At 41.6% G+C, this 24,697-nt stretch overlaps 1 protein-coding gene and 1 long non-coding RNA gene across 4 annotated transcripts in view; one reads left to right on the plus strand and one right to left on the minus strand.

The window, feature by feature from the left end:
- The window catches only part of LOC126295476 (tyrosine-protein phosphatase non-receptor type 11-like), a 308,013-nt gene extending 288,787 nt beyond the window's left edge, over positions 1–19,226 (minus strand). For both annotated transcript variants that reach the window (XM_049988023.1, XM_049988022.1), the window contains exon 1: positions 19,116–19,226. The gene's annotated coding sequence lies outside the window, so the exon portion shown is untranslated. The remainder of the gene's footprint in view (positions 1–19,115) is intronic.
- Positions 19,227–19,295: 69 nt separating this feature from the next.
- The window catches only part of LOC126295478 (uncharacterized), a 57,501-nt gene continuing 52,099 nt past the window's right edge, over positions 19,296–24,697 (plus strand). For both annotated transcript variants that reach the window (XR_007552496.1, XR_007552495.1), the window contains exon 1: positions 19,296–19,376. This is a non-coding gene — a long non-coding RNA (uncharacterized LOC126295478). The remainder of the gene's footprint in view (positions 19,377–24,697) is intronic.

The raw sequence follows: 24,697 nt of genomic DNA on the forward strand, positions 1-24,697 counted from the left end.
TGGGCCACCACGCGCTGCTCCAGAGCCGCTCCTACGGCCGGCGACAAAGCGGTTCTCGGCCGCCAGAATCCGGCGGTCGTCCGAATGCTCGGAGAACTGCGTCGAATAGAGTCCCAGGGCGTTGTCACGGTCTTCAGAACTGCTGAACACCCTTCGTCGAAGCTGCTCACTGCCGGGAAAGTCCTCCCAAGCACCGGTACAATAACTCGTCCTCCGAAAGGAAATAAAAAGTAGCGCGTGAAGAATGCCGATTCTAGGCAGGTGCATTTTTTTGTTCAACCGCGAATAACAAGCATTTACGTTCCGTATTGGGAAAAACCTTTACAGGGGTGGATTCTGAACACTTTTATGGATCAAAAAGGCAATTTTTAAGAAATCGATTTTTCTCCAACCAAACGATAGCAAACCTCCCCTTAATGACTGCCAGATCTGTTATGGTGTGCGTGGCATTCCCGCCCCTATTTCGCGACAGTACACAACGAGCTGCCCTCCTTTGAACTTTTTCGATACCCTCCATCAGTCCTATACGATAACGATGCGAGACCGAGCAGCAGTACTCCAAAAAAGGACGGACGAGCGTAGTGCAGGCAGTCTCTTTAGTACACTTGTTGAATCTTCTAAGTGTTGTGCCTATAAAACGACGTCTTCGATCTGTCTTCTCCACGACATTATCTATGTGGTCGTTCTAATTTAATTTGTTTCTAGTTTTAAACCCCGAGGCGTTTAGTTGAACTGGTAGCCTTGACACATTTATGTGATGTATTGCGTAGCCGAACTTAAGGGGATCGTTGTTAGTACTTGCGCGGACCACTTCACACTTTTCATTACTTAGGGTCAACTCTCATTTTCTTGCACCGGACATGTTATCTTCCTCCCACGCTCTTGTTCGTCTGAGCAGCCCGAGTTCGCAGCGATCGTTTGGACGTTTGGCCTCCAGGATCGGGTTCGCATTTACACCTTCCAACCACGCGGTCCTGAACAGTAGTCGCAGAGTACAGAGTATATTCTGGTCACAATCAAGTTAATTACAGGGTGGCGCACGAAATGTTTTACCAATTGTTTCTTTCGCAATTTACGACGCACATAATATATCCCGCAGGGATCTCTACTGTAGTACCAGCAGAGCTTGCAAAAACAAATGAGTTACGAAATGACGTGTAATTCACGATACTGCCGCTAGGAGACTAGTAAGCAGCAATGGCTGACAGTGGAAGACTGACGACACGGCAACCATCGGCAATTGTCTTACTTTTTCACTAAACGAAAAAGCCCTGTTGTGACTCAGAGGCGTTTAGTACACGATGGGTCCTTTTCGAGAAGACAATCCACAGATTGTACGATAAATATCTGCAGGAAGGAACAGTATTGGAAGCGAAGTCTGTTTGTTCGCCGCAGAATATTGAAGCGGTACGAGTTGCTGTACAGAGAAGTTCGGGGAAATCGTGTGGAAAGCAGCAGTGCAACTGGGAATGTCGAGGCGCTCCGTTCAACGCATTCTTAAAAGTGACCTCCGTATGTACCCATACAAGATGACCTGTGCACAGAAGCTCACTGAAGAAGAGAAGCAGCAGAGACTACTGTCTGCTCAGTGGCCGGAGGATAGGGAACAAACTCTCAACAACGTTTGGTTTAGACGAGGCGCATTTTCATTTAGACGGTGTGGTTAACAAACAAAATGTACGCTTTTGGGCCACTGAAAACCCACAAGTGCTTCACGAACGACAGCATTATGCTCCGAGGATTACAGCGTGGGCAGCAATTTCCAGTCACGGACTTAATGGACGCTTTATCTTTGGAGAAAATGTGAACAGCGAGCGTTATTTGAGCATGCTTCGAAATAGCTTCATTCCACAGCTTCTTGCTACTGCCTGGCCCTTCGACACGCAGTGGTTCGTGCAAGATGGAGCAACGCCACATACTGCAAACACATCTGAAATTTAACGTCTCTGTCCAAAGTGCCGTCAATGCGAACGAGAGGTGAGAGAGGCGTGTAACCGATGGCACCCCATAACATCACGCCAGCTGATACGCCAGTATGGCGATGACGAATACGCGCTTCCAATGTGCGTCCACCGCAATGTCGCCAAACACGGATGCGACCATCGTGATGCTGTAAACAGAACCTGGATTCATCCAGAAACTGACGTTTTGCCTTTCGTGCATCCAGGTTCGTCGTCGAGTACACCGTCGCAGGCGCTCCTGTCTGTGATACAGCGTCAAGGCTAACCGCAGCCACGGTCTCCGAGCTGATAGCCCGTGCTGCTGCAAATGTCGTCGAACTGTTCGTGCAGATGGTTGTCGTCTTGCAAACGTCCCCATCTGTTGACTCAGGGATCGAGACGTGGCTGCACGATCCGTTACAGCCGTGCGGATAAGATGCCTGTCATCTCGACTGCTAGTGATACGAGGCCGTTGGGATCCAGCACGGCGTTCCATATTACCTTCCTGAACCCACCGATTCCGTGTTCTGCCAACAGTCACTGGATGTCGACCGACGCGAGCAGACTTCAAGGATTCCATGAACTGTGTACAAAGCCAGACCAACAGCCATTACATGCATTGGCCAAAAAAGGATAGTGCATTGAGAATGGCTAGTTGCTGGCCGAAATCCAGATCTGCCAATAAATATTCCAAAGGACGACTGATAGCTGAAATCTATTATTTACAAATCAAAATAACGGTCGCTGCGTGCAACAGGAGGGTAACCTGATCATATCTGTGTTTTAATTGTTTGTGATGTTACGTTTATTCTTTATAAACATTCATACTGTGAAATCAAAGTAATCTACTTCTTGTAATATCTGTGAGAGAGAACATCTCTGGCACTGGTGTACTTGTGAAACCGCCCTCTTTGTGTCAACTTCACATGTGGCAAATACTGTGTGTGTGTTACATATACTTTGCAATATTTCAAAGATACAATCCGGCAACTTCACAACGCAATTTCGCGGAATTTTCGAAGGAGCTACCATAACGACTCAAGCTCACGTATTCGTTTTCTCTATTCTCATTTGGAGGTTAGTTATGTTCACGTAGAGCGCTTCTGACATTGTTTTCTACCGTAGGGCAGCAACACACCAAGAATATTTCGCTACAGCATGTCATTCTCAATGGAGAGAAGTCTTCCGAAGTAAAGAGTGATTTCAGGTGTGCCGCAGGGGAGGTTCGTAGGGCCGTTGCTATTCACAATATACATAAATGACCTTGTGGATGACATCGGAAGCTCACTGAGGCTTTTTGCGGATAATGCTGTGGTATATCGAGAGGTTGTAACAATGGAAAATTGAACTGAAATGCAGGAGGATCTGCAGCGAAATGGCGCATGTGTAGTGGTTAATACAAAAGAAAATGAGAAGAAAAGACAAACAAAAGGTTGAAATTGTGGGAAGAAATGGTGAATAAAAAGGGGGTTTTAAAATCGTAAATGACCGTGAAAAAGGGGAAGAATGAAAAGCAAATCAGACTTCGTATTACAGAAAAGCTATCGGACTTCGTGATTCGGAAAAGCTATTGTTGAGGTGGTCCTTGCGGCGTTTCTGAGCAAAAGTTAAACCAATTTCTACTACAAAAATTATCGAAAAAGAACAGAGAATAACAAAATGTAACTGACAGGGAGAAATGGCGTAGATAACAGTTCATCGTTTACCGGGTTGACATGTCTTATTTCGTGCGGCGTCCAGGTCTTCAAAAATCTCCATTTCTGCGTGAAAAGTCTGCTCCGAAATCTTGCAATAAGTTTCATTGTCCAGGAATTACTAATGTATACAAAACCGTCTTAATATTAAAATGCAATTTATTTTAGTTGCTTCTCTCCATCCTCGGAATTTCAGAACAACTTCCACAATGTCTACACATTAATAAGTTTTTTCGTCTTAATCAGATCACGTCTGCATTAAGCTTCCCCTTTCGAGAGACAATGAAACGAATAGAAAAAAATACTTTCAATTTTAGTGTTTTCTCTGCCGTCGAGCGCTCATACCGCTGCGACGGTATAATTTATATCTGAGGGAACGAGTGTAGCGCGGCAACATTCAAAGTCCCGCTACACTTGGTGCAGAAAAAAATACTTTCAATTTCAGTGTTTTCTCTGCCGTCGAGCGCTCATACCGCTGCGACGGTATAATTTATATCTGAGGGAACGAGTGTAGCGCGGCAACATTCAAAGTCCCGCTACACTTGGTGCAGAAAAAAATACTTTCAATTTCAGTGTTTTCTCTGCCGTCGAGCGCTCATACCGCTGCGACGGTATAATTTATATCTGAGGGAACGAGTGTAGCGCGGCAACATTCAAAGTCCCGCTACACTTGGTGCAGAAAAAAATACTTTCAATTTCAGTGTTTTCTCTGCCGTCGAGCGCTCATACCGCTGCGACGGTATAATTTATATCTGAGGGAACGAGTGTAGCGCGGCAACATTCAAAGTCCCGCTACACTTGGTGCAGAAAAAAATACTTTCAATTTCAGTGTTTTCTCTGCCGTCGAGCGCTCATACCGCTGCGACGGTATAATTTATATCTGAGGGAACGAGTGTAGCGCGGCAACATTCAAAGTCCCGCTACACTTGGTGCAGAAAAAAATACTTTCAATTTCAGTGTTTTCTCTGCCGTCGAGCGCTCATACCGCTGCGACGGTATAATTTATATCTGAGGGAACGAGTGTAGCGCGGCAACATTCAAAGTCCCGCTACACTTGGTGCAGAAAAAAATACTTTCAATTTCAGTGTTTTCTCTGCCGTCGAGCGCTCATACCGCTGCGACGGTATAATTTATATCTGAGGGAACGAGTGTAGCGCGGCAACATTCAAAGTCCCGCTACACTTGGTGCAGGGAATGGCAATTGAATGTCAATGCAGACAAGCGTGATGTGCAGCGAATACATAGAAAGAAAGATCACTTATCATTTAGCTACAATACAGCAGGTCAGCAACTGGAAGCAGGTAATTCCATAAATTATCTGGGAGTACGCAATAGGTGTGATTTAAAATGGAATGATCGTATAAAATTGATCGTCGGTAAAGCAGATGCCAGACAAATTCTTTGGAAGAATCGTAAGGAAATGCAGTCCGAAAACAAAGGAAGTAGGTTACAGTACGCTTGTTTGCCCACTGCTCGAATACTGCTCAGCCGTGTGGGATCCGTACCAGATAGGGTTGATAGAAGAGAAGGAGAAGATCCAACGGAGAGCAGCGCGCTTCGTTACAGGATCATTTAGTAATCGCGAAAGCGTTACGGAGATGGTAGATAAACTCCAGTGGAAGACTCTGAAGGAGAGACGCTCAGCAGCTCGGTACGGGCTTTTGTTAAAGTTTCGAGAACATACCTTCACCGAAGAGTCAAGCAGTATATTGCTCCCTCCTACGTATATCTCGCGAAGAGACCGTGAGGATAAAATCAGAGAGATTGGAGCCCACACAGAGGCATAGCGACAATCCTCCTTTCCAAGAACAATACGAGACTGGAATAGAAGGGAGAACCGATAGAGGTACTCGAGGTACCCTCCGCCACACACTCCGCGGAGTATGGATGTAGATACAGTGAGAGGATAAAAATCGAAAACTGACGATTATGTGAAGTGAATCTTCTGAACAGCTGTCTGACGATGAAACCGGCTACGGCGCTATTTACTTAACTAAATAGCTTTATTAACAGTGGCTGGCTGCAGTCTTCTCTGTAAGAATTCACCTACTTCCACCTCGTGTTGGGGTCCGCGTGACGGATTGCCGTCCTACGGGCGCGGTTCGATTCCCGGTTGGGTCGGGGATTTTCTCCGCCCAGCGACGGGGTGTTGTGCTGTGTTCATCTACATTTCGTGCCGAACCTGCCCCGCAGGGGCGCCAAACGCTCACTTCCATTTTTCATCTGGTCTCGGGGACCAGGTCCACCCACGCGATGGCAGCTGCCAGCAGGACAACGCCTCGCGTCACAGCTTGCAGTGTCGCGTGCGAGGTTCGAACGACACCAGGGCGACTTTGCCGCACGGCCCCGGCGGCAAAACTCGCCGGATGTAAACGTGACCGACAATCTGTGGGAGCACATCCTTCCAGAACCTGACCGACACTAACTGCACCCCTGGAGGCGGTAGTTCAGCCTTCTGATAGGTGCTCAAATGAGCATCGCGGGAAAGTTCGAGAAATCACAGCTGATACTGAGGCCCATCGACACGCGTTCTGCCCTCGCGCCACCTCCGAGTGGAACAGAGTATGGGGAATCAGTGTGTGATACCAAAGCCCGAGTACTGATGCAGCTGGAAGTTTAAAATGTTGTACTCGGGCCAGTCCATAGAAACTACCACTTCCCAAATTGTTTACTGTTCCGACTGAAACGCCCCAAGTCAGTTCAAAAAATGTGTGTGAAATCTACTGGGACTTAACTGCTAAGGTTATCAGTCCCATAACTGCCAACTTTCAAAAACCAAAAAATCAGGAGATTCAGTTTTAAAAATCAGTAGATATGAAAGGACAAAAAGCTGTGGCTCATTTTCGTATACACCTAAGACAACTGGAAAGCTTTCCTTTGAGGCGCCACAAAGCTATATAACGGCTAAAAATAACTTATAGAAACATTGGAAATGCCCAAAATGTTGATTCCGTAACCCTTATTTGTAGTTTCTCCCAGCTAATTGCTGTTAGATTGAGATGTTTTTCTGGCATTAGAAAAAAAAAGTATGATTGCCGTAAAACAAAATGTCTACGATTTCTTCTTTTTCCTTTTTTGCCATTTCTCCGATAATTGCGACAGTTTTTGTCCTTCCGCAACTGTATTTTTTCGCTATACTGCTTTCCGGGAACATTTTACGGAACAGGTGACTCGCATAGTCAGCGCAAATAATCGTCAAATTATGTTCTAAAATAAAAGATGTACGTAAACATTCAGCATTCATCACTCCATCACTTTTTTCGCTGAATTCCAGTTTTTTTATTGTTATCGACGCACTTCAAATTGTCTCGGTGCTTTTTTGTTTCCACATCACTTTTTCCACCATGTGGTACACAAATATCACATCGGCAAACGGTACAAAAAGCGAACAACGGGACTTTCCTCGACTCGATAATGCACGGAAACTGTTCCGAAAATTGGTTTAAGAATACCGAGTTATATTTGTTAGTGATGTTTAAAAACAAAGCCCCGAATCATAACACTACGACAACATGCATCAACACACGTCCAAGCAGCACACTGTCCACTGCCGAGGTTACTACATGTGCACTACGGGACACGGGTACATCGACCAAATGCGCGGGAAAGAGGAAAAATAACTATCGATACGAGACTTCCTGCTTTCTATAAACTTCGATACGTATCGCTTAAGGTCGACTAATACGTAACGAATTCCGGCAACTGGCGGAAAAAAACTGAAATGGCGGGTTTTCAAAACAAATAGCGTAAGTCTGCCGACCACTAGTAAAAATCGAGAGAAATACTGGAATAATCGGGAGGCAGGAGAAAAAGTGGAGAATCGGGAGTCTCCCGTCTCAATCGGGAGGACACACACACACACACACACACACACACACACACACACACACACACACACACGAGGGAGGACTCGAACCTCCGCCGGGACCAGCCGCACCGTCCATGACTGCAGCGCCTCAGACCGCTCGGCTAATACCGCGCGGCCCAAGTCACTTCAAATGACAGAGGAAAAACGGAAGAGTAAAGCAACTTGACATCCGAGTACAGTATATGCTTTGACTCGGAGCAAAGCCACATTTCTAGATACCACGGTAGCTCGACAAACGTCAGTACCTAATGTCTGGAAAGCTGCATAGGTCACACCAATACGCAAGAAAGGACGTAGCACTAATCCGCTAAATTGTAGGCCTGTCTCGCTGAAATGTCAAATTAAATTAAAAACACCCTCAGTAGTCTGTATTTTGAGTGCAATTTATTTACGCCACCAGTTTCGGTGTTCCATTACGCCATCTTCATGTCCCTGTGTAAAGACAAAAACAGTGACAGTGGAGCTAAGTAATAAAGGGCCGGTAACACGTTAAGAGATCAATTATAGGCAGTGTATGTACTAAACATTTAGCCAAAACCAAAGTGTACAAGAAGTGACATCAAAGTCAATAACACACTAAGAAACAAAGCAAGAGAACACCTACTCTCTGTTGGAATACAAACCCTGGAATAAAATGCACATTTGCCATGTAACAGTAAAGTGGAACTACTATTTCGAGGTCAACATTACACGTGATTCTTAGGTAATTGTTGTGCCAAATGCTGACGAACAACTAGAATATAATGCTAATGTCAATGGCCGTGAATCAATGGAAGCGAAAACCAACAGTTACACAATGAGGTAACGAAACTCATCGGCTACCGCTGTGCACATACACAGCTCGCGGTAGTATCGCGTTCACATCATATAAAAGGGAGGTGTATCGGCGGAACTGTCGTTTGTAGCCGGGTGATTCGTGTGAGGTGGTTTCTAACGTCATTATAGCCCCACGACGGGTGTTAATTGACTTTGAACGCGGAATAGCAACCGGAGCTACACACACGGCACATTCCATTTCGGAAATCGTTACGAAATTCGATATTCCGAGATCCCCAGTTTGCCGGGAATACCAAATCTGAGGCATTACTTGTCACTTGTCTGGTGAGCACGATGTATGAGACAGACGAAATTCCCTCAGACTTCAAGAAGAATACAATTCCAATCCCAGAAAAATCAGGTGCTGACAGATGTGAAAATTACCCAACTATCAGTTTAATAAGTCACAGCTGCAAAATACTAACGCGAATTCTTTACAGACGAATGGAAAAACTGGTAGAAGCCGACCTCGGGGAAGATCAGTTTCGATAGTAGAAATGTTGGAATACTTGAGGCAATATTGACCCTATGACTTATCTTAGAAGCTACATAAAGGAAAGGCAAACGTACGTCTCTAGCATTTGTAGACTTAGAGAAATCTTTTGACAATGTTGACTGGAATACTCTCTTTCAAATTCTGAAGGTGGCAGGGGTAAAATACAGGGAGCGAAAGGCTATTTACAATTTGTACAGGAACCAGAATGCAGTCGTAAGAGTCGAAGGACATGAAAGGGAAGCAGTGGTTGGGAAGGGAGTGAGACAGGGCTGTAGCCTGTCCCCGATGTTATTCAATCTGTATATTGAGCAAGCAGTAAAGGACACGAAAGAAAAGTTCGGAGTAGATATTAAAATCCGTGGAGAAGAAATAAAAACTTCGAGGTTCACCGATGACATTGTAATTCTGTCAGAGACAGCAAAGGACTTGGAAGAGCAGTTGCACTGAATGGACAGTGTCTTGAAAGGAGGATATAAGATGAACATCAATAACAGCAAAACGAGGATAATGGAATGTAGTTGAATTAAGTTGGGTGATGCTGAGGCAATTAGATTAGGAAATGAGACATTTAAAGTAGTAAAGAAGTTTTGCTATTTGGGGAGCAAAATAACTGATGATGGTTGAAGTAGAGAGGATATAAAATGTAGACTGGCAATGGGAAGGAAAGCGTTTCTGAAGAAGAGAAATTTGTTAACATCGAGTTTAGATTTAAGTGTCAGGGAGTCGTTTCTGAAAGTACTTCTAGTGTCGCCATGTATGGAAGTTAAACATGGACGATAAATATTTAAGACGACAAGAGAATAGAAGCTTTGGAAATGTGGTGCTACAGAAGAATGCTGAAGAGTAGATGGGTAGATCACGTAACTAATGAGGAGGTGTTGAATAGGATTGGGGAGAAGAGGAGATGGTGGCACAAATTGACTAAAAGAAGGGATCGTTTGGTAGGAGATGTTCTTGAGGCATCAAGCGATCACCTATTTAGTACTGGAGGGCAGCGTGGAGGGTAAAAATCGTAGAGAGACCAAGAGATGAATACACCAAGCAGATTCAGAAGGATGTAGGTTGCAGTAGGTACTGGGAGATGAAGAAGCTTGCACAGGATAGAGTAGCATGGAGAGCTGCATCAAACCAGTCTCAGGACTGAAGACAACAACAACAACAACAACAACAACAAGTCACTACGGACTACTTCACGTAACGACTGATAGTAAATGATAACTTAATAAAGTTAGACTGTATACCAGTCAGGTTCTTCTCAGAGCATGCTGAGGCAATAGTTCCATATTTAGCAATTATATCCCACCGCTCGCTCACACGAAGTTCCGTGTATAAAGACTGTAACGTTGCTCAAGTCACACCAATACCCAGAAAGAGAAGTAGGAGTAACCCGCTTAATTACAGACCCATATCACTAACGTCGATTTGCAGTAGGGTTTTTGAACATACACTGTATTCGAACAATGTGAGTTACCTCGATTTATTGACACATACTCAGCACGGATTCGGAAAATACCGTACTTGTTAAACACAACTAGCTCTCTATACTCACGAAGTAATGAGTGCTAGCGACAGGGGATGTCAATATTGAAAACGACGACCGGCTGCAAGCCCGAAATCTTTCTAGATATTTAGTTCGCCGGGAAAATTTTATATTTCACATCAGGGGATGTCAAATTGATTCCATACTTTTAGATTTCCAAAAGGCTTTCGACACCGTCCCTCACAAGCGTCTTATAAACAAACTGTGTGCCTACTGTGTATCGCCTCAGGTGTGCGACTGGATTCGTGATTTTCTGTCAGAAAGGCCACAGTTCGTAGTAATAGACGGAAAGCCATCGAGTAAAACGGAAGTAATATCCGGCGTTCTCAAAGGAAGTGTTATAGGCCCTCTATTGTTCCTGATACATTTAACGACGTAGGAGACAATCTGAGTAGCCCTCTTGGACTATTTCCAGAAGATGCTGTCATTTACAGTCTCGTAAAGTCATCAGATGACCAAAACGAATTGCAAAATGATTCAGATAACTGTGTGGTGCGAAAAGTGGCAACTGGCACTGAATAAAGAAAAGTCTGAAGTTATTCACGTGAGTACTAAAAGAAATCAGCTAAATTACGATTACGCGGTAAATCAAGCGAACTCGACTAAATACTTAGGGGTTACAATTACGAATAATCTAAATTGGAACGATCACAGAGCAGTTAGAACGTGCAACAGGTCTACCAAAGACACTGCTTAACCACGCTTGTCCGCCCTATTCTGGAGTACTGCTGTGCGGTGTGGGATCCGCATCAGGTGGGACTTACGGATGACATCGGAAAAGTACAAAGAAGGGCAGCTCGTTTTGTACTATCGCGAAATAGGGGGGCAGATAGTGTCACAGACGTGATACGTGAATAGGAATGGGAGTCATTGAAACAAAGGCGTCTTTTCGTTGCTTCGGGACCTCATGAAATTTCAGTCACCAGTTTTCTCCTCCGATTGCGAAAACATTCTATTGGCACTCACCTACATAGGGAGAAATGATGATCACGATAAAATAAGAGAAATCGGGGCTCGCACACAAAAATTTAAGTGCTCCTTATTCCCGGGCGTCGTTCGAGAGGGGAACGGTAGAGAGACAGCTAGAAGGTGGTACACTCAACCCTCTGCCAGGCACTTAGTTGTGAACAACAGAGTAATCACGTAGATGTAAGCAGCGGCGTTTCCGTAGAGTTGCCAGTGCTAACAGACATGCAATACCGAGTGAAATAACTGCAGAAATCAGCTGGTGGTGAGTCCATGATGGTGTGGGCTGTGTTCACATCGAATTGACTGGGCCCTCTGGTTCGAATGAACAGATCACTTTGAGGCCACTTTCAGCCGTTCATTGACTTCAAGTTTCCGAACAACGGAATTTTTATGGCTGACAGCGTAGCTTGTCACCGGACCGCAATTGTTCACGACTGGTTTGGAAAACATCCTGGACAATTCGAGTTAGTGATCTGACAACCCAGATCGTCCGGCACGAATCACACAGAACATGTACGGGACGTAATGGAGACGTCGGTTCGTGTACAAAAACTCTGCGCCGGCAACACTTTCCCAGTTACGGACGACTGTGGAGGTCGCACGCCTGAATGTATGCTGATGACTACAAGCTCAAGGGGCATCATTTATATGGCGTCACATGCTAATGAAATGCTCTTTAACTACCTGCACCACTGATAAAAACAGAAATTTAATATTATGTCAAATAATGTATCAATCACATATCCATAAGGTCCTACATGTTTAATAAAAATATCTTAATGACCCGGCAAATCACAATGAATTCCCACTATTTAGGAAGTGTCAGAATATCATACGGAAAACGTCGTGACCGAAATTATCAAGAAGTGGTACGTCTGCTGGTAGAGAGGCTACGTAAAAGACGAACTGTAAACTACGAAGTAACTCTACAGAAATTTACAGCAACAAATACACAGTGTATCAGAAAAACATTCAATTCCATCAGAAAACCTAAGACAAGTACCTCTGTACGGCACGTAGCTGCTCTTATGCAGGGTAGTATAGTATGACCTATGACCAGAAAAACAAACCGGCAAAGTGGACCACAACGAACATTCTTGTCGGGTAGTAAATACAGGGTGTCCAGAAAAGGGCTCCCTGATTTCAAAATTAAATATCTCGAAAACAAAGGTCGATAGAGGAATGAGAAAGCTGTAAGAAGTTTATACAGCAGTTTGAAATAATAGTTACAAAAGCTGCTAACAGATTACGCTGTACCGCTCATATGAGCATAAGTAAGTGAAATAATCGTATGAAAACTATCTTTGCAAACGATCACATCACAATGTTTTCAAAATGTTCACCATTGGCACTACAGAGGTGGCGCAAACGAAGAGTGAAATTCGCCATCACATTTCGTAGTGTCTCAACCGAAATTGATTCACATGCCACAGAGAGCGCCGATTCGCGCTCGTCCAGCGTGGCGGGATGCTTCGGGTAGACCGTGTCTTTCCTGTGCCATACAAAAAAAAGTCACAGGGAGTCAAATCCGGCGAATATGGAGGCCAATCCGTGCCTGCACCAGTAAATTTGGGATATTCCAAAGCAATGACTCTGTTCCCGAAGTATTCCTCAAGAAAGCGAAACACTAGTTCGGTCCGATGTGGTGGGGCTCCATCTTGCATAAACCATTCAGTACCTGGTCGATCCTCTAACGCTTTCTGTGTGGCGACAAATTGTTCCAAAATTGCAACGTAACGTGCACCAGTGACCGTTTCTCGAATGAAAAAAGGGCCAATAATGCCTCTGCTGTATACTGCAGCCCACACAATAACTTTAGGAGAACACAGGGATTTCGCTTCACACCAATATGGCATTTCGGAACCCCAAAATCGCCAGTTCTGCTTATTCACGTAATCAGGTGGAAGTGTGCTTCATCTGTAAACCAGATGCAGCCACATCAAATCCTTCACTATCAATTATTGTGAGCATCTGATTAGCAAAGCCAACCCTTTGTTGCTCAGCTCGTACGTGTATGGCCTGGTGCGTTTGGATTTTGAATGGAAACATGTGTAGGCTCTTTCTCAGTATTTTCTGCGTGCTGGAACGCTTCAAACCAGTCTCAGGTGCAATTCTACGGACGGATGACATTGGATTTCGTTGAATAATTCCAGAAACTGTGGCGATATTTTCAGGCGTAAGTGCGGTTTGCTTGCGCCCAACATGTCCCACTAGATAATCAGTTACGCTGCCTGTTCGTTGAAATTTTGCGAAGGTTTTCGCATCGGGTCCTTTTGGAACATTAAATCGTGCTTGAAAACTTCGCCATGTTGCCGTAGGACTCTCTTCTAACCTGTGGTACTCTAGCACCAGAAAAACGCGTTGTTCAATGGAGTACATGGTTTTAATCTCTTCCTTCGGTACGCTAACCTCCTTTCACGTTTCAATAGTGGAACTGATCGCTCTGGGCTTCGGATCACTATTTGTACTAGGCATTACGTTTGGCGATTACAGCGCAATCTGTTAGCAGCTTTTGTAACTATTATTTCAAACTGCTGTATAAACTTCTTACAGCTTTCACAATGTTGTTATTGTTGTGGTCTTCAGTCCTGAGACTGGTTTGATGCAGCTCTCCATGCTACTCTATCCTGTGCAAGCTGCTTCATCTCCCAGTACCTACTGCAACCTACATCCTTCTGAATCTGCTTAGTGTATTCATCTCTTGGTCTCGCTCTACGATTTTTATCCTCCACGCTGCCCTCCAATGGTAAATTGGTGATCCCTTGATGCCTCAGAACATCTACCAGCGATCCCTTCTTCTGGTCAAGTTGTGCCACAAAATTCTCTTCTCCCCAATCCTATTCAATACCTCCTCATTAGTTATGTGATCTACCCATCTAATCTTCAGCATTCTTCTGTAGCACCACATTTTGAAAGCTTCTATTCTCTTCTTGTCCAAACTATTTATCGTCCAATCCCAAAGAAAGCAGGTGTTGACAGATGTGAAAATTACCTAACTATCAGTTTAATAAGTCACGGGTGCAAAATACTAACGCGGATTCTTTACAAACGAATGGAAAAACCGGTAGAAGCCGACCGCGGGGAAGATCAGTATCGATTCCGTAGAAATGTTGGAACACGTGAGGCAATACTGACCCTATGACTTATCTTAGAGGCTAGATAAAGGAAAAGCAAACCTACGTTTCTAGCATTAGTAGACTTAGAGAAATCTTTTGACAATGTTGACTGGAATACTGTCTTTCAAATTCTGAAGGTGGCAGGGGTAAAATACAGGGAGCGACAGGCTATTTACAATTTGTACAGAAACCAGATGGCAGTTATAGGAGTCGGGGGACATGAAAGGGAAGCAGTGCTTGGGAAGGGAGTGAGACAGGGATGCAGTCTCTCTCCGGTGTTATTCAATCTGTTTATTGAGCAAGCAGTGAAGGAAACAAAAGAAAAATTTGGAGTAGGTATTAAAATCCGTGGAGAAGAAATAAAAACTTTGAGGTTCGCCGATGCCATTGTAATTCTGTCAGAGACAGCAAATGACTTGGAAGAGCAGGTGAATGGAATGGACAGTGTCTTGAGAAGAGTATATAAGATGAACATCAACAAAAGCAAAACGAGGATAATGGAATGTAGTCGAATTATGTCGGGTGATGCTGAGGGAATTAGATTACGAAATGAGACACTTAAAGTAGTAAAGGAGTTTTGCTATTTGGGGAACAAAATAACGGATGATGGTCGAAGTAGAGAGGACATAAAATGTAGACTGGCAATGGCAAGGAAAGCGTTTCTGAAGAAGAGACATTTGTTAACATCGAGTATAAATTTAAATGTCAGGAAGACGTTCCTGAAAGTATTTGTATGGAGTGTACCAATGTATGAAAGTGAAACGTGGACGATAAATAGTTTGGACAAGAAGAGAATAGATGCTTTCGAAATGTGTTGCTACAGAAGAATGCTGAAGATTAGATGGGTAGATCACATAACTAATGAGGAAATATTGAATAGGATTGGGGAGAAGAGGAGATGGTGGCACAACTTGACTAGAAGAAGGGATCGGTTGGTAGAACATGTATTGAGGCATCAAGGGATCACCAATTTAGTGTTGGAGGTCAGCGTGGAGGGTAAGGGTAAAAACCGTAGAGGGTAAAAATCGTAGAGCGAGACCAAGAGATGAATACACTAAGCAGATTCGGAAGGATGTAGGTTGCAGTAGGTACTGGCAGATGAAGAAGCTTGCACAGGATAGAGTAGCATGGAGAGCTGCTTCAAACCAGTCTCAGGACTGAAGACCACAACAACTAATCTCCGATTACACTATTAATCGCACAAATTTAAAGGCTGCCGATTCAGCTAAATACCCAGTGTTTCCAATAATGAACATCTCAAATTAGAACCATCACACTGAAAATGTTGCAGAGATAGTGAATCAAAGAGTGCATTTTATTGCCAAAACACTTGGAGGGTGCAACAAATCTACTAAAGGCTCTTACAACTTGGCGTGCCCGCCCTTGTCTGGAGTACTGCTGGTCGTTAAGGGATCCACAACAGACACAACTGACGGAGCACGGAAAAAGTTCGAAGAAGAGCAGTTCGTTTCTTATTACCGCGAAATAAGGCTGAGAATGCCACGCTTATGTGAAGTGAGTTGGGGTGACAGCCACGAAGGCCGAGGCAAGATCTTGTTACGATATTTCAATCACCAATTTTCTCCCCTAAATGCCAATACATTTCATCGATTTCCACCTACATAGGGAAATTCGGCCATCGTGATGAACTGAGAGAAATGAGAGCTGGCGCTGAAAGATTTAGAGTTTCATTTTTCCCATGTGCTGTTCGAGAATGGAATGGTTGTGAATCGGCTGGTTTGGGCGAGGGGACCGAAATAATATCAACGCCATCGGTTCCAACGGGTTAGGGAAGTTTAGGGAAGGAAATAGGCCATGCACTGCCAAAGAAACCATCCCGTTATTTGCTGGAAGCGATTTAGGGAAATCAAGGAAAACCTATATCAGGGTGGTCGGACGCGGGTTTGAACTGCGTGCTAAACACTGCGCCACTTCTCTCGTTAATGGTCGTGAAATCGTCGGAAAGTAGTTCTATGAACCGTTTGCTAACACTACCGCGTGAACTACTGTAGTAATCAGTGGCTATGATTAAATAAAAGATATTAGTAAAACTGGGTACTGAAACACGCATAGCCGGCCGCGGTGGTTTCGCGGTTCTAGGCGCGAAGTCCGGAACCGTGCGACTGCAACGGTCGCAGGTTCGAATCCTGCCTCAGGCATGGATGTGTGTGATGTCCTTAGGTTAGTTAGGTTTAAGTAGTTCTAAGTTCTAGGGGACTGATGTCCACAGCCGTTGAGTCCCATAGTGCTCAGAGCCATTTTTTGAAACACGCATAGATGGATTCACAGTCACGGCACTTACGCACTCAGCCAACGAACTGTCCTGTTACTGACAATTACAGAGAACTGTAATCAAGTATAGCTGTGTCACTGACCACAAATGATATTTCACATAAGTTCACTGATTTGTTTTCTATCGAGCATTCACGTCCAGCAGAACGAAGAGTCCTTCAGATCCTAAGTAATCCTTCAGTCGGATATTCTTTCCCCGAATTAAATTCGGCAGCACTGTGTGAAAAAAAAAAAAAAAACCCGTTTCCGACTGGAAATCAGAAAACTCCTTATCGAAAACTGATGATGATGTACGATCGAGAGGGCAAAATTTTAGTAACAATGGTATATATTAAGATTTATTCCAGACAATAAAAGCAGAATCTAGAAATAACACCTGACGATTATTTACCACAGATCCAGTTACATACCACGCAAAGAGTCAAAAGAAAACAAACTTTTTGTTTTGGAATTGTTAATGATACGTTACACAGAAACAAAAACAAGAGCAGATCGAAAGAAAGCAGTATTCGCCTTTGCACAAGAATGTTTCTCCTGTTGGTTTGCTGTTTCAAACGCAATGTTACACACCGCCCGGGAAAAGGGATGTTTTTACGATTTAGTGATGGCTACACAGGAGTATTGGCAGGTGTTTCTGTATTCATGTGTTTGTGCTTTTCACCGATGATAGATGCTGTGTTAATGTGTTTACATTTTTTTAAGACGTGTAACAGAACAAAGTTTCATGTTTAAGTCCAAATTATGAAACGATCGAGGTGATTACCCCAGAATTAATCCACCGGGCGCGTTTCCTGGAGGAGTGGGGTTCAAAACCCATACGATCGTCCTGGGTTTTCCCATCCTGTTACGATGAATACTGGAATGGTTCCACTGACACGACAATGACCGAGTTTTTGGCCCATACCGCCTAATCCTTTCGTGCTTTGTGTGTGTCTCATTATTTCTATAATACATCTGACATAAGCGATACTCTTCTGCTGAATGTTGTAAGCAAGAACAATAGCGGAAATGAAATAAGTATATACTAAGAAAGCAGGAAGAAGTCCTTCATACTGAAGAACAACTTTACGTAATTATTTTACTTGGTCCACATTGTTCAGTTGGACGGATTCGGCATAAGCACGACATATATATGATAAAAACAATTCGGGCTATTGGGTATTGTTTAAATAGCCTCCTACAGATCTTTAATGTTGATTTCATTTTATTTGTTGACAACTTCAAAACAAACTACTGCCGCTGTAAGACCATACCGAAGTAAAACATTTTAAAAACGTCTTGTTTTCAGGACGGGAAACATGACTTAGCAACGGAATGGCCCGATTCTTAATGTGTGTCGATTACATTTTGAATAAAAGGTTCTTTTATGAAAATAAACACCAGAGTTTTGTAGAAAATTGCCGCAATCTCTTAAAAATTGTCGCAAGGCACGCTGATCTACTAAAATGTTGATGAACAATCAACGACCAAGTTCCATGGTAATCAGGCACTCTAAGTGAAATCGATTAAGTCGTATGCGTCCGCAAGCACAATTTATGTCAAGGCCATCACACACGGCACAAAACACACGCTCATTTCGAAAAAAGGAACCATATATATTCCTGAACAACAGTAATTGTTACTAAAGAAATTGTCAACTGTACAAACATGTATGGACAAATAACTATTAATACACGCAATCGACGATGCGAATAGCTATTTTATGCTCTAAGATGCGCAATTTATCCCCCGGAATAATTTGGTGCACGAATAATGCAGCTTAACTACTTGTCAAAGACCACATAATATGCACACTACAATAAAACTAATGAGAAATTTTGGCATCTGTCACAAAAATCAAAAAATACTTACAGATATTTTTATTGGCTCCAAAGAGTGTTCGGCACAAAACTGTTTTTACACACACTCAACTTTTCCACTACCGATAGCAAAATACAACTAGAGATAACCTCGTACAACTACTTGCTGTAATTCCAAGCGAGCGATCGGTGATAAGATTACGGGTACCCTCTCCACGTGTTATCTGACATAAGATTACTCTCGTCCTGAAAAATTTGAAAATCGCCGTCTGTCGTTCTCTGTAAGCCCCAAACGAACGCTTTTTCATACAGGGAAAAAGTAAGGTTAGAATTCGAAATAAGTATCATTCAGCAAAGACAATAAGAATTTGACAATGCAATGTAAATACTACACTGTGTGAACTAATACTCAATGCTGAGTGATTATGTTTACTTCGACATTCTTCTTTTTCCATGGAACTTACAATTTGGGGAGAAAACTGCAATGTGAAGTGACATCTGGAATACAATGTGAGCTACGCCCCTCCATGGCTCACACGTATGGTAAATGAATAAAGAATTTGCGCTGAAGGTGCAAGATCTTACCTTTTGATCTGCATTTTCCTTCGAAATAAGCACGTTAAACGCTCGTTAAAAAAAAAAACCACAAGAACACACGAATACCACAACAAATCTATACACTTTTCAAAGATGACCCCACTGATGTCAGTGATTGCACTAGTAATGTACCCTCCACTGCAACGCGGGAGCAGCCTTGCCCACCGAAACAGCTGACTAGCGAGTAGCGATACATGGCTTCGTGGGCATCTGTTGACTTGTAGTTGCAGACTAATTTGTAAAAGAAAGGTACGCTGTGTATTGGTGAATTTTTTAAACAAATCACTAGTTATAACATTTTAAGTAAGAACGGGATAGATACCATGCTTCATGTTGCCAACACTCGTAAAACGAGAAAGGGAATCTATTTGGGATGGAATTGCATAACAATTTTGAGGTTAACTGGTTTGTTTCTAGTATTGCACTTCAAATGTACGCATTTGAAGAAGAGGGAATTGTTTTCTTGCATAACATGTAAGAAGTTGTATTATCAAGCTACTGATTGTGCAAGTTAAATATATAGAGTGAACGGGATCCACTGAGTTTCACCCGTGATTGACTAGTTCAACTAAAAGGTGAGTTTTCATAGTGCAATTACCGGGATTAATTTGAAGGTGCAATAGGATTCGTGATGTATCCACAATCAATAGACGCTAAAGTGAATCTTACACGTTTCTCGGCACATTCGTAAAAAAAAGAAGAAAAAACGAGCAACACATTTCGTTTTCAGATACTAACATTCACGTGGATGTTATATTGTGGTACGTGTTAACGGAAGCAAACTGTAATATATCCAGAGGATAAAAAAAAATATTTCTTTTGTGCCTTCATTCTGGTAATTTCAGTTTTTTTCATGTAAAAAAATATGGGTTAGTTATATTCAAGAGTTTCTCGATAGTATAGGAGTTGTTAAGGAGAACCTCTTTATTATCTGTATGATAACACTACTGCTGTACGTCAGGTATTTTATTTCCATAGGTAGACTGACAAAGTATTTAATAGCTGCACATTTCATCCCATTATATGCCAAAGTTGATATGTTATAGGTCAATGCAGATCGTTTTCCCTTAAAGTGCTGCCCATGTGAATATCTTTACAAACAAGGATGGATTGTTGATAAAGAAAAAAAAGTTCATGATTGAATTTTTCCAGATTGTTTTCATCAAAATTCACACCTAATAACTACAGAATTTTAGAACCTAACGATTTTAGAAACTGATGTAAGGAGTGACATTGGATATAAGCTACAGACATTAGTTTAGTCATCATCACTGTAGAGAAGTCCAGTGGTGGCATATATCTATCTGTCTGGGAACACACCCTGAATTAATGGTGCACTACTTAAGTGACAAAGAACTGTTCGTATTAGAGGGCAACATTATTTTAGTGCCTTATTGGGAACTTAATCCACTCCATATCAACTTTCACTTTCTGGAGTCATCATGATCTTCCTTACTTTATAGGGTATATGAGATTATTTTTTACTTTACTGAATTTCTTTGTATTGTTTCATTAGTGTACTGTCTTGCTTTCTCTTCTGAGCTACTTGCACCAATTTTCTCATCTATTTTTGTAAAAGTTAATTATTTGTATAATCTGTTGCATATGAACCATCATTTACAATGCTCGCATTGTCTTTTACAGAAATAAGGTCATCTATGGCCTCTTTTGGTCTCTGTTTTAACATTTCATATTGATTTGATTCCACTGTATGATCTGTCACTTTTGGACAAGATGTACATACTCCTGTATTTTTGTATATTTCTTAAAGTTACTGTACTGTTTATAAAATGAAAGTATTTCTGGATGATAACTTGTCCTTAGAAGATAGATTAAGGAAAGGCAAACCTACATTTCTAGCATTTATAGACTTAGGGAAAGCTTTTGACAATGGTGACTGGAGTACTCGATCAAATTCTGAAGGTGGCAGGGGTCAAAACGAGAGGCTATTTAAAATTTGTACAGAAACAAGGTGGCAGTCATATGAGTCGAGGGGGCACGAAAGGGAAGCAGTGGTTGGGAAGGGAGTGAGACAGAGTTGTAGCCTATCCCGGATGTTATTCAATCTGTAGATTGAGCAAGCAGTAAAGGAAACAAAAGAAAAATTCGGAGTAGGAATTAAAATCCACGGAGAAGAAATAAAAATTGTGAGGTTCGCCGATATCATTGTAATTCTGTCAGAGACAGCAAAGGACGTGGAAGACCAGTTGAACAGAATGGAGTGTCTTGAAAGGAAGATACATGATAAACATCAACAAAAGCAAAATGAGGATAATGGAATGTAGTCCAATTAAATCGGGTGATGCTGAGGGAATTAGATTAGGAAATGAGATACTTAAGTAGTAAATTAGTTTTGCTATTTGGGGAGCAAAATAATTGGTAATGGTCAAAGTAGAGAGGATATAAAATGTAAACTGGCAATGGCAAGGAAAGCATTTTGAAGAAGAGAAATTTGTTAACATCGAGTATAGATTTTAGTGTCAGGAAGTCATTTATGAAAGTATTTGTATGGAGTGTAGCCGTGTATGGAAGTGAAATGTGAACGGTAAATATTTTGGATAAGAAGAGAATAGAATCTTTCGAAATGTGGTGCTACAGAAGAATGCTGAAGATTAGATGGGTAGGTCACATAACTAATGAGCAGGTATTGAATAGAATTGGAGAGAAGACAAATTTGTGGTGCATGTTGACTAGAAGGAGGGATCGGTTGGTAGGAGATGTTCTGAGTCATCAAGGGGTCACAAATTTAGCATTGGAGGGCAGCGTGGAGGGTAAAAATCATAGAGGGAGACCAAGAGATGAATACACTAAGCAGATTCAAAAGGATGTAGGTTTCAGTAGGTACTGGAAGATGAAGCAGCTTGCACAGGATAGAGTAACATGGAAAGCTGCATCAAAACAGTCTCTGGACTGAAGATGACGACAACAACAACAACAACAACAGATTCTATCAATTTTGTACAAGTCCTTTTCTTTATTGTGAATAGTTTGATACTTGTAATCATGCAAAGTTTCTTTAATAATTTTCCATTATTACTTTTAAATATTATTTTAGTAAAATTACTATAAAAATGGATTCAGTGTCATTAAGCAATATTTTGGATTTGGAGTTAGCATTAGATTAATTGTAAACTTCACCTGAAGCAATATTTTTTAAGCTTTCTTTAAAATCTTCAATAATCATGTTGTTATTGAGCCTGATTAGTATCTGAGTTTTTGAACTGTGCATCATGATCTGATTAGCCTTTTATGACAGGGTGAACATGTCTCTCTTTAACTGCTGCTTGTTGTACGAATATGCTATCCATATGGTCAAAGCAGTTCATCATCAAGATGGTGTACACCAAAATTTCAAGCTTATCCAATAAGGCAAGCATGACATCACTTTTTACATGTGTGAACAGACAAATAATATGAAAAATACCGAATTGAAGAAATAACATGAAACTAACGAGACATCAGTGAAAGTTACAGGATTTTCAGTGGAGTCAAACTAAGTATGTGATAGTCCCAATAATGAAGACATAGTAAAACAAAAATCAAGCAAATGAAATCTTCAGTAATCAACATAATGACAATAAAAAGATCCGAAAAAAGAGAAAAAAAACTGGTATTAGAAATTTCACTTGACCTATAAAGCTCAAATGAATTCCACTATACCACCAACCCATACATAGCTTCAAAACCTGCTACTGCAAATTCCACTGGACCTATACAGCTGAACAAAATCCATACCACAAAACAACACCAAATTAAAAAAAAAATCTATTCTCTAATACTTCACTTGCCCTATATAACACGAAGTCTGAAATAGTGAAAAACTAAAATTCACCCATATAACTAATATCAGAAACCTGATCTCACCAGCGTGGGTAAAACAAGCTCCGTGTTACCTATCAATCACAATACAACATTATTACCAGTAACCCTGCTGACATCATTGTCCAAAGGTTTTGAGAAGGGGATGAATTCTAGAATAACTTCTCACGATTGGGGTTCAGTCCTGTAGAATTTTTTAAAGGACATCATATTTGCTGTTGACTGTAGAAATTATTTATTTCATCGTTGCAATTTCGGCCTTTGGGCCATTTTCATGTGGTAATGCAAAAGATTTGCTCCAGCACATGTCAGACTTTAAATGATTTTGCTGTGTCTATACAGTGAAAAGGCCTATTTCTGATGATGATGATGTGTATATATGTTGGAGGATTTTAAAGTCTGACATGTGCTGTAGCAAAATCTATTGCATTATCACTTAAAAATGGCCCAAAGGCTGAAATTGCAATAGTGAAACAAATAACTTCTACAGCCACTGGTGAATATGTTCTTTAAAAAATATTCTAGAATAGTATCTCACCTTAGCAACAATAATATCCTCGGCAAATTGTAGTTTGGGGTTTCAGAAGAGCTGCTCTACAGATAATGCCATTTACATGTTCAATCATCAGATTTTACAAGCATTAATTAATAAAATCTCGTAGATAATTTGAAGTTTTGCGGGATTGATAGTATAGGCAACCAGTGGATAATGTCGTCATGTCTAACAAAAGAATACAGAAAGCTGTACCTAATAATCTAAGAAATGTACTCTAGGATCAGCATTCTGACTGGGGAGGAATCAAGTATGGGGTTCCACAAGGCTCAGGTCTTTTACTGTTTCTGATGTATGCAAACGATGTTTCATTCAACAATACAACAAACAGAATTAGGTCTTTTTCCAAATGACACAAGTACTGTAATCAATCAAAGCATACATACAGAAACAGAAGAAATGGTAAACAAAGTTGAAGGGTTGTCTGCAAATGCTCACGGCCTCAATTTTAAAGACACAACATACGCATTTCCTTACATGTAGGGCTTCTACATCAGTGATAACTGTAACTCATGGTGAGGAAATGATAAATAGGGTGGAAACTTCAAAATCCTTAAGTGACCATATTGATGGTAATTTAAACTGGTAAAAAGCCCATTATGGAACTCCTAAAACAAGTTTGTTGAACTACATTTGGACTTGCAAATCAAGGGGAAAGACAAATCAGTCAGTTGACGTACTTTACGTGTTTTCATTCGATAATATCGTGTGGCATATTGTTCTGGGTAACTCATCTTTAGAAAAGAAAGTAGTCGTTGCTCAAAAATGTGCTGCAAGAATAATACATGGTGCTCACACATGATCATCTTGTAGACATATGTTTAACGAGTTGGCCGTTCTGACAACACCACTGCTTCACAGTATATTCATTGCCTCATGAAGTTTGTTGTAAATAATCCACTACAGTTCAAAAGAAAGAATATGTACATAATTACAATACCAGAAGAAAAAAATGACATTTGTTAAGATTGTCTTTGGTACAAAAAAGGGTGGACAATACTGCAGCAAAAATTGTTGATCGTGTACTCTGTGATACAAAGTGTCTGACAGACAACAGAGTGAAACCTGAAAACAAACAGTTTCTCCTTGACAATGCCTTCTATTTTGTGGAAGCACTTCTATTACAGGAATGTGTAAAACTAAGTGGGTAGGAAATAGTAACTCACATCTTTACTTTTTTTTAAAACTATAAATGTAC

The sequence above is a fragment of the Schistocerca gregaria genome, chromosome 11, assembly GCF_023897955.1.
Source record: "Schistocerca gregaria isolate iqSchGreg1 chromosome 11, iqSchGreg1.2, whole genome shotgun sequence".
NCBI lineage: Eukaryota > Metazoa > Arthropoda > Insecta > Orthoptera > Acrididae > Schistocerca > Schistocerca gregaria.